This window comes from Lontra canadensis, unplaced genomic scaffold, assembly GCF_010015895.1.
Source record: "Lontra canadensis isolate GAN:19392208 unplaced genomic scaffold, GSC_riverotter_1.0 scaffold14, whole genome shotgun sequence".
Taxonomy (NCBI): domain Eukaryota; kingdom Metazoa; phylum Chordata; class Mammalia; order Carnivora; family Mustelidae; genus Lontra; species Lontra canadensis.
The window spans coordinates 16,706,829-16,718,674 of record NW_022631008.1 but is presented as its reverse complement, the minus strand read 5'-3'; positions in this window follow the sequence as shown (position 1 = coordinate 16,718,674).

The following is an 11,846-nucleotide window of genomic DNA, read 5'->3' as shown; positions in this document are numbered from 1 at the left end:
CAAGCAGGTTTCACACCTAGTGCGACAACCCACGTGGGCTCCGTCTCACAACCCTGATATCATGCCCTGAGCCAAAATCAAGAGTTGGATGCTTAACTGACTGAGCCACCCAGGTGTCTCTAAAATATGATTTTTAATGAGCATATAATTTATATAATTTATATAATTACCATTTTCTAGTTGCGATTTATTGTGTCTTAGCCTCTTAGGGATGCTTTAGTAAAATACCACAAAACGGGTGGCTTATAAGCAGCAGAAATGAATTCCCACAGCCCTGGAGGCTGGAGTCTGAGATCAGGATGCCTGTGTGGGCAAGGGAGGGCTCTCTCCTGGGCTGCAGACTTTTTGCTGCAGCTTCACCTGGTAGAAGGTGGTTAGGGATCTCTCTGAAGCCTTTTGGATGGCACCAATCCCGTTACCTCCCAAAGGCCCCACCATCATTGGGGATTAGGATTTCAATGTATAAATTTTGGGTAGACACAGAAACTCAGATCATAGCACATCGTTTCCAAGATCTTTTTTTTTCAATTTCAAAACTAATTTGGTGATAAAAAAACATTGTACATAAGTCTTTGACTACATTTCTTTTTATTTCCTTAATATGGATTCCCAAAGAGGAAATACTGAGTCAAAGCACATGAACAGTTAAAGGACTCTTCATAATTGTGTCCAAATTGCCCTCCGGCTAAGTTGTTCCAAACACTCTAAACCACGGTGCCTGCTTACTCATGCTCTCAGCAGCCTGATTATACTGAGTGCCATCAGTTGCAGAATCTTTTTATTTTGAGACTCCATCTTCCTCTGCAGTTTTAAGTTGAATGTCTTTATTTGTAATGAGGTTGGATACTCTGAAAGCATTTTGGGGGCTCTCTGGAGGAGTGGGACTGGTGTGGGTTTATAAGGGAAGAGGGGAAGGGATGTGGTAGACTTGGAAAGGGATTACTTACTGTCTGTGTGTCCAGGAAGGCAGGTGGGAATGTAGGACGAGGAAGGAGAAAGGAGGCTTGGACAGGATGGTGGGGGGGGGGGGTCTTCCTGGGAGGAGGGGATGGAGTCAGGACATCCAGGAGCTACCTAAACCTTCAACTACATAAGAATCTCGGGGTAGTCACACTCACTTTTATTTTGCAGGGGAAGCATATTCATAAAGAATGCCATTCTTTTTTTCCCCAAAGTAAACTAGAAGACAGGAAAATTGTAAGGTTGACATACAGCACATTCCAAGTGGGACCCATTTGCTGGCTAAGCAGTAGATCAGCACAAATTATGAACATTTAGACACGTGTTAACCTACTAATTGAGGGTAGGGGGACACTAGATGATGTGTTCTCCCTGGATGCCCTTGATCTTCCCCTCCTGATTCCTGAAACACCAATTAACACTCTCAGTCAATACTAGAAAACATATGGTGAGGATAAACACTACCCTATAAAAAATCTCACCCCTGCTCATCTCAGAACATTAACCGACCCATGCAGGCACCCCTAAGGGGGTGGCAGCAGCAAATTATAATGGAAAAGTTACTCTTTTGCTACTTAACTTTCGATTTGAGAAAAAGATCCTTTGGATGTCTAAGAACAATATAAGATAATTTGTGTGTGTGTGTGCGTGTGCACGCGCGTGCACATGCATGCGCAAGCACGTACACACGTGTGTTGGGTCTTATGGTCTGTCTTACTCTCATCCTCACATGCGATATCTATTGTTCCTTTAGTATAAGGTCAGCCTAATTGCAAAGGTCCCTGGAGGAATGAGTATATGATATGATGTGTTTTGAGGAACCATCCAAATACCTTCCCAAATGAAGTCTGAAGTTTTACCATGTGTCAAGTGTTTCCCCTTCCTCAGTGAGCTCCTATGCCATGGAAGATGTGGGAGTCCCTTTGCCTGGATTAGTCCATCACTTCCCACTCTTGAAAGGAGAAATGAGGCCATGTTAGAGGCAGGGTGCTCTGGTGGGCCCCATGGGATGGACATGGAGAATGGTATTGGGCCTCTGACTAAGGGTTCTGTAGGGACTGTTCTCTAGCCTGTTCAGCTCCATTCTGGGCCAGTGTCTCTCAGAACTTTGGGGCTTTGCTTTTCATGATCTGCAGGCCTGTGGTGGCCAGGATAATGGCCCACAAAGGTGTCCAAGTCTTAATGCCTGGAACTTGTGTGTTAGGTTACATGGCCAAGGAAATTAAGACTGAAGGTGGAGGTAAGGTTGCTGATTACCTGACTTTGAGATCGGGAGAGTATACTGACTTACTCAGGCGGAGTCAATATAAGCATGAGAGCCCTCATAAGTGGGAGAAAGAAGAAGAAGGGAGAGAACCAGAGAGAAGAATGTGAGGAGAGGGCCTGATGTTATTGGCTTTGAAGATGAAGAAATGGGGCCATGAGTCAAGGCCTGGAGGTGGCCTCTAGAAGTTAGGAAAAACAAAGAAGTGAATTTTCCCTTGGAGTCTCCAGAAAAGAACATACTCCTGTTGACACCTTGATTTTACCCTAATGAGACCCTCTTTAAACCTCTGAAAGTCAGAACTGTAAGATAATAAATTTGTGTAGTCTTAGGCCACTAAAATTTGTGGCAACAGGAAACTAATACAATGCCCAAGCAAGATGTCTGTCCATTAGCCTGGAAATCCTGTAGGAACATTGACAGAGCTCCCACCAAGGTCAACATTGTGTTTAGTCTCTTGGCTGGTATACGCTGATTATTTAGTAGAAACCTATCATTGCTAGGCATCAGGCACCGGCAAAGAGGCTGCGGAGTATATCTGAACCAGGACAGCTGGGTTGGTGAGGAGATAAGAAAGACACAGGGATGATACTTGGAGGCTTGAAGCAATTTTCTACTTATTGGGAGTTCTTTGTGTTCCCTCTTTAAATCTTTTAAGCTCTACTGTCCACTCGGAATGTTCCTGTTCATCCAACGCTGTTGCTTCAGGACGTTCACGCCGTTCAGGACGTGAAGTACGTGAAAAGAGGATTGTGTCTTCAAAGCACTGGACTGACGAGAAACATGTATTCATTCATTCATCTCATGCACATCAACTTCAGGTTTTTGTTGTAGAAGTGGGCATGAGGATACGTATCTCCTGCTCAGGAAAGGCAAACCTGTGGGAAGGTTGAGAGAAGGACATGGGGTCTGCAGTTGAAGTATATACCCTCTTGCCTAGGAACTGAGATGGCTAAGAGGCTGAGTTGATTACAAGGGAAACTGTGCCTGTTCCCTAAGAGAGGTATTAGTAGGGGGCGATGAGAGCTCAGAGGGTCAAAAATGAAATGAGTATGATGGGACATTGGAGCCAATCTTTAAAATGAGACAGATCATCTATTGCATGAGTTCATCCTACTTTGAAAGGAATCTAGTATTTAGGGCAAGTTTAGTTTGAGAGACAAAAACTCTCAGCACAGCCACGGGTGCAAACCAGCATTTAGTCTTAGGGCCAGAAAAGCTAAATACATTTTTAAAAATGGCTTCACTTTTTTCAGGTTTCATGATAATGATGCAAGTGTACAGTAGAGGCATATTGTCCTCAAACAAAGGCACAGGGCTATAAATATAAATGGTCAGAGTGTAACAATGTCCTAAGGATGTGGACCATAGGAGGGCAACTCCAGAGTGCTTAAAATTGAGTTGCTTTGTTGTCTAAGCTCAAGTAATGAGCCAAGCAAGTATCTGTGAGTCATCCTACTTCTGTTTCCAAAACAGACTCACTGACCTGATTTAAGAGGCATTAAAAGGGACGAAATTGACATTTGCAAATATATTTAACTCATTTGTCTCACAGGCAGAGAACATGTTAGGACAACCTTCAACTGCATTATGTGTGGTCCAGGAGCTTTGATCTCTTTATGTTTTCTTTATATTGAAAAAAAAGCTTTGAAGTTTCCTGCAATAATGAATACAGTAGACTCCTATTGTAATGGGTTGGTATGAAATTGATTTGACTCTACTAAGGGTCAACTCTTGCCTCCTGAGGAAACCCTCATGTGCTGTAAAAGCCTTTTGCCTCTCAGTAACTGAAGGGGAAGAGTGTTAGTCATACTTCCTATTTTTAGTTCAGGGAGGGGTATTTATACCATTTAAATTGCTCCTTCAGGTCATTGATTAGATAGGGGAGCTGTGCCAAAATGGCGTTCACATTGGCCAATACCTTGATTTCCATGCATCTATCTCAGGCTGTTTTGTTTTTAGTTGTAAATGAGTTTTTTGAGTGATGCTGGTGATTTTGGCATGATGCTTTTTCTTATGACTATTCCATTGATTAGGAAAACTAATGTAAAACCTAAAAATAACAGTCTCTTGGATTTATATTATCCATGGATCACAGACAGGTTTAGTTTGATTTTATCTGACACTTTTGAGTATATAAAAAACAAATCTTGTGTTTGATCAGCTGAATATCCCTTTCCGAGTTGCCCAGACTTTCCAAATTGGACCAAAGAATTGGGAGCTTTATATTCCCCAAGGTCCTCCCTTGGCGGGGCCGTGGGACTCAGAGCCAAGACTTTCTGAAGGGAGATGGTATGTACCTGGACTAGCCATTCTTCAGGGGATAGAACAAAGTTGTAGATATTATATTCATGTTTCCATTAAGCAGAGATAGTTTTCCTTTTCCTCCTAATTCCTTCCCTACCTCTACCATGTCTGGTCCTTTTATATTTCCAGGCTTCTGGTCTTGGGGTATTCCTAGCTCAGAAGTGGAGGTGGATAACCAGGAACAGAGTACTCACATCTCTATGCTCATGCCCCCTTTCTGCTCTGAGATGGCCCTGTGTGAGTTATGAGATTTGCCAAACCCTTGTGAACTCTTTTGTGAAACCCTTACCCAACGGGATGGGTCATGAGTACCCACTAGGTCTTTCACCTTCTGAGTGAGGCTAATCTTTATAGCTGGGTGCAGTGCTGACAAAGGGGTGGGGAACTGGGGCCCACCTAGCAAGTATTGATCTCTCCCGCAGTAGATGGGCCATGCTTTTACGACTCAGGGAGTGTAGCTGTAGACGGAAACAACGAGTACTGGAATTCCAACAATAAGACATTGGTCTTCACTAAACTCCAGGTAATTTTCTCCCACTGGATTGACTTTCACTTCAGGAAGATCTGTTTGTGGCCTGAAATCTTTCACAGGGCTCCTTTAATGAGAAAAATAGTGACCTGGGATGAGAGCACACATAGCTATTATTATAATTTTAGATAACCCAGTCTAACAGAAGGCCATGTGATTGAAAGGACAGATGATAAAAATCTAAATACGAGTACAGCCCGAGAATGCACTCTTTCTTCTAGTGCTGACTGTCTAGTTGTGTTTGTTATCTAACCCTGTAATTAGGATGGCATTCAGAAAATATGAGGAAAGTTGGTATTCTTTTCATAACCCCCAAATCTTTGCATTGCTGCATGAAACTTTTGGCTTCAGCTTTTCCCTGTTCATTAACCATGCCAAAATTTTTAATCTAACACCACTGTTAAAGAGTGGCAGGCTTCCAGGGAAATATATCAGCCAGGCTTATTAATTTCATGCCAAGTGCTGGAGGCGTGAATGTAGAGAACGCTGTTTGACTTTGGATAATAGGAATCAGGCAGCTTAAAGGCAAGGGATAAAGATCAGGAGCCCCGTGTCTCAGGAGGAGGAGCAGGTGCAGGCTTCAAGCAAGGCCTTCAGGCCCAAAGGGGCAGCCCATGCTTAAAACAATCTGCAGTGCATTTTTTTTTTTTTTTAATTTGGCGTGTGCCTCTCACAGCTTAACAGACCGCTGCTCCACAAAGAGGGGTAAACAGAGAAAGGGAAATTAAAAAGGGAAGTCCCAAGGTAGACAAAAACAAATTAGGGCAAACAAATTACACAGAGTCAACAAATAAACAAGGGAACATCTGTGAATATATTTCTTGGATTTTCTGATTCTGAATGCGACCTGAGAAATGGTAGAGGGAGGTGAGCAGTTTCATCTAGAGCGAAGTCCTTTTTGGAGGGAATGAACAGGCTGAAGACAAAAAAGAGTGAGAGGTACCTAGAAGGCTAAATCTCCACAGGGTGCTGTGGGAGGAGGTCAGAAGCATTTCAGGGGGCTCTGAACAGCCTGAGGCAGGAGATGGAGTGAGCTGGTCCTCCTTTCCTTCCCAGCAAACCACCCCCTCCCCCCAGTCTCCCTTGGATGGCTGTTGCTGCTGTGTTTTCTGACACTCTTCAGACTGGAAAGGGCTGTGGAGACAGAAAGAGGTGGTAGGCTGTTCACATCAGCAAACCAAAGTACAGCAAGAAGCATTCAGACAGTGGATATGTGTTCCTATCCATTTTCCACATCTCTTCCTGGTGGGCACACTTAACTCTTCCAACCAGTAGTCGCTTGCCAGGTGTTGACTGGATATTGGGAAACATTTGAGCTGCTCCTTCTGGCAGTTTGGTTGCTGCTGACACAGTTTCCCTTTTACCCCAAGGCTGGTGAATAGGTCTCAAGGTTTTAAAAGGAAGTTCAGCATATTGCATGCAGTTAAGCAAAGGCAGAAACAGAGCTAATGAATTTTGAGGCTTATCTGTCTTTATCTAAAAAGTTGGCGTTTGTTTGCAACATCTTCCATAGATCTTCTCGTCGTGGGCAGTGGGCAATTATAAGATGGGAGGGGGCAGTGAGGAAATGATAAATATTTGACTGATTCATTGTGTAAACTCAAATGATAGTTATATTATTTCTAAAACTTCTCCTTTCAGTTTTTTTTTAAGCTTCATGAAGTATGTGGTTGTTTAGGGTCTAGACTACCATTTTTCTAATCTTACTATTGTGCTAAATGCCCTATTTACCTATCTTGTGCCTTCATCATGTAGGGAAAATAACCTGCTGAAAACATTCAGCAAGGTGGGAACTTTCCTTTGTAAATGTGAGAATGAAATGAGACTCCAATTCTCCTCCTATTCCTCACATACAAAATTTTTCTTTATTGCCTATCCCTAAATGGGACAGAACAGGTGAGCTGTGTTGGGAGCATTTTACTAGATGTGTCTGGAAAGTTTCAAGATGGTGTTGCAGGAAGATCCTGAACTCACCTCCTCTCATGGGCACACTGAACCTACAGCTACATATGAATTATTTCCCTCTGAAAAAGATCTGAGAGCTAGATGAACTGCTCTCCACAACAAAGGATAAAAGGACAATGTGGAGATGGGTTGAGGAGACAAACACTATAGTCTTGCAAAATTTCCCCACCCCCAGCACAGCAACACACAATAGGGGGGCATCTTACCAGGCAGGTGCTTCTCCCAGAGGGGCAAGGGATTGTTGCCCCACATGAAGCACCTCAGGCCCAGGGATCTGCACTGGAAAAGAGAGCCCCCAGAACACCTGGCTTGGAAAGCCAATGGGGTTGACATCCGTGTGTCCGCATGTGCTATGGGAAACAGAGTCCCCTCTTGAAGGGCTCACATTGTTCCTGCTTGCCCCAAGACCCAGTGAAGAAACAGCAGTTTGAGAAGTTGCCTATGTTATATGTGCCAGAGATTCATTTGCTAATCTGGGGGCATTGGCGGGGGCAGCGAGGGAGGGCGGACAGAGACAGGCAGACATTGAGTAACCTGCTAGCACAGGCAGGTGGGCTCAGACCTGACATCCTCCCACCACCTTGGAGGGATGGGGGTGGGGAGATTGAGCAGCTGTGGCACTGGCTGAGATCAGAGAGCATAGACTGATGCAGTGCTCTCCCACTCCCTGGCTGGGGCTGGTGACTACAAGCTGTCACAGCTTTCTCCTGCTCCTAGCCTAAAGCTGGGGCACATGCACAGACAAGGCACTCTCTTGCTGTGTTGCTGAAGCCTGTGGGCATGCACAAGACAAGATGGAAAACATCCCCTGCTTTTCTGAAGTTGGCAGGTGTGCCCTGACCCCTTCACTTTCCAGCTGCCTAGTTAAAACCAGTGGATACATGTTATCCACACAGGGGACACCTCTTGAGCTTCTGGCCCCAGTGACCAAGAAGACTGCTTTTCCAGAGTTCCATGAGACTTTAACAATCAGAAAGAAGCTCTTGGCAGGCCACCAGCCTAGAGCACTGCACAGACAGTAGACTAAAACACAACCCCAGTCTTCCTGCTAAAGGCCTATTTATTTAGTCTGGAACTTCAGCCTGAGGGACAGACTTCAGGTTTCCTATATATCTAGAGACTAGGAGGGCACTCCCAGGGAAAGTAAGCAGGTAGAAACCATTTTTGTGCACTCTTTTGGACTTGCTACAGCTGGACAAGATTTCCCAGAAAGGAGCTTACACTTGTCTGGAGCCCCAGTTTTTACTACTTGCCTAAGAGACACCTCCAGATCTCCTGGTCTGGATGCCAGCAGGGATTACAATTGTGATCCCACAGGTCTGTGTATATTTGCATACTTTAACAGCTATTGCCTGTGGGTCTGGCTCCCACATAGCCTGAAACTGGGTGCTAAATGAGATTCCTCCTCTTGGATCACTGATAGGTTTTGGCACACCTTCAACAATGGGGGCATATAAAGAATAAATCGGGCAGTTTAGGCAATCACAAAGGATTGAGAGACAACCAAGAGCTAGGATCAGGTTGAATGAGAAGGATCACCACATACACAGGGCTACTTTTTCAAGATGGAAAGAGGTAGCTATTTTACCTATTTTGTAAAAATAAACACTGAGAGTCAAGCAAAATGAGAAAACAGAGAAATATGTCCTAAATGAAAACAAACCCTAGAAAAAGACCTCAATGATACAGAGATAAGTAATCTAACTAATAAAGAATTCAAAGTAATGGTCATAGAGATGCTCACTGATCTTGGGAGAAGAATGGATGAACACAGTGAGAACTTCAACAAAAAAATAGAAAACATAAGAAAGTGCAAACAATAGTCACAGAACCAAAGGGTACAATAACTGAACTGAAAAATACATTAGAAGGATTCAACAGCAAACTAAATGAAGTAGAAATATAGATTTGTAAGTTGGAGGATAAAGCAATTAAATTTACCAAGACCGAGCAGCAAAAAGGAAAAAGAACTTAAAAAAAAAAAAAAAAAAAAAAAGAAAAGAAAAGAAATAACTTAAGGGACCTTTGGGACAACATCAAGGAGAATAACATTCACATTATAGGGGGTCCCAGAAAGAAAAGTGAGAGAGGAAAAGGGTCAGAAAACATATCTGAATAATGGCTGAAAACTTCCCTAACCTGGGGAAGAAAACAGACATCCTGGTCGAGGAAACACAGAGTTCCAAATCAAATGAACCAAAAGAGACCTACACCAAGGCACATTATTATTAAAATGTCAAAATTAAAGATAAAATCTTTAAAAGCAATTGAGGAAAACAAATTTTTACATACAAGAGAAATCCCATAAGTCTATCAGGAGATTTCTCAGCAGAAATTTTTCAAGTCATAAGAGTAATCACAAAGCAATAACTTACATTAAATACACAAAAGAAAATGAGGAAGATATCTAAACATAACACTAAAGAAAATCATCAGGGGCTCCTGGGCAGCTCAGTTGGTTAAGTGCCTGACTCTTGGTGTGAACTCAGGTCATGACCTTGTGGGTCATGGAATTGAGGCCACATCAGGCTCCATGCTCAGCAGGGAGTCTGTTTGAAGATTCCCTCTGCTCCTCTCCCCACTCATGTGTGTACCTGCATGCACACTTTCTGTAAAATAAATAAATAATCTTAGTATATGGGCTGCTGAAGCAAGCACTAAAATAAATAAATAATCTTAAAAAAAATTGTCAAACCCCAGGGGAAGAAAAAAAACAGAGAGGAATTACAAAAACATCCAGAAAATAATTACCAAAATGACAGTAAATACATACCTATTAATAATTACTTCAAATGTATGTGGACTAAATTTTCCAATCAAAGACAAAGAGTAGCCAAGTGGATAAAAACAACCCATCTGTATACAGCCTATGGGAGACTCACCTCAGAAGTAGGCACACACATGGACTGAAAGTGAAGGGATGGAAAAAGGTATTCCACGTAAATGGAAACAAAAAGAAAGCTGGTTTAGTTGGACTTATATCAGAAAAAATAGACTTTAAAACAAACACTGTAAGAAAAGATAGATATTGTGCACTATACAATGATAAAAGGATCAATCCAGCAAGAATATATTACATTTATAAATATATATGCCTCCAACATGGAGACACCAGAATATACAAAGTAAATATTAACAGACCTAAAGGGAGAAATTGACAGCAATATAATAATGGTAGGGAATCTTAATAATCCATTTACATCAATAAATATATATCCTGACAAAAAAATCAGTAAGGAAACATTGGCCTTAATGATACATTAGACCAGATGAACTTAGTAGATAGACATATACAGAACATTTCATCCAAAGCGATAGAATACACATTCTTCTCAAATTTACGTGGAACGTTCTCCAGAACAGATCACATGTTAGGCCATAAAACTAGTCTAAATAATTTAAAGAAAATTAAAATCACATCAAACATCTTTTTCTGATCACAATAGTTTAAAAGTAGAAATTAATTACAAGAAAAAAATTGGAAAAACTAGAAATATATGGAGATTAAACAGCACATTACTGAATGACTACTTGGTCATAGAATAATTCAAAAGGGGAAAAAACCCTAAAGACAAATGAAAACAGAAATATGACACCAAAATTTGTGGGATGCTGCAAAATCAGTTCTAAGAGGGAGGTTCTGAATAATACAGGTGTACCTCAAGAAAAAAGAGAAATCACAAATAAACAATTTAACTTTACACTTAAAGGAATTAGAAAAAGAAGAAAAAATGAAACCTAAGGTTAGTAGAGTGGAAATAAATCAAATAGAGACCAAAAAGACAATGAAACTAAGAACTGGTTCTTTGAAAAGATAAAATTGGCAAATCTTTAGCTAGACTCATCAGAAAAAAGAGAGAGAGAGCTCAAATAAATAAAATAAGAAATGAAAGAGAAAGTCCATCTGATTCCAAAGAAATACAAATGGTCATAAGAGATACTATGAACAAGTATAAAACAACAAATAGGACAACCTAGAAGATACGGATAAATTTCTGGAAATTTAGAATCTTCCAAAGCTAATCAAAGACTGAAAAAAAGATAGAAAATTTGAATAAACTGAATGAATCAGTTGTCAAAAACCTTCAACAATCAAAAGTCTGGGACTAAACAGCTTTGTTGGTTAATTCTACCAAACACTCAAAGAGGAGCTAATGCCTATCTTTCTCAAACTAGTCCAAAAAATTGAACTTACCACTTGTTTTACCAGGCCAGAGTTACCTTGATAAGAAAGCCAGAAAAGGACACCATACACACACAAAATTACCAGCCAATATCTCTGATGAACATACATGCAAAAGTCCTCAACAAAATATTAGCAAACCAAATTCAACAATAATATTAAAAGGATCATACTCTATAGGCAAGTGGGATTTATTCCAGGGATGCAAGGATGGTTCAACATCAGCAAATCAATCATCATGATATGCCACATTAACAAAATGAAAGACAAAAATCATATGATCATCTCAATTGATGTAGAAAAAGCATTTGACAAAATTCAACATCCATTCACAGTTGCAGCCAGTATAGAAAACAGTATGGAGGTTCCTCAAAAAATTAAAAATAGAGCTATCATATGATTCAGCAATGCCACCACTGGGTAGTGGGTATCTAGTCTGAGAAAATGAAAACACTAATTTGAAAGGATATACACAACCCTATGTCCACTGCTGGTTTTTTTTTTTTTTTTACAATAGCCAAGATATGAAAACAATCTAGATGTCCATGGATGGTTGAATGAATACAGATGTGGAATACTATTCAACCACAAAAAAGAGTGAAATCTTGCCATTTGCAACAACATGGATGGAAGCTGAG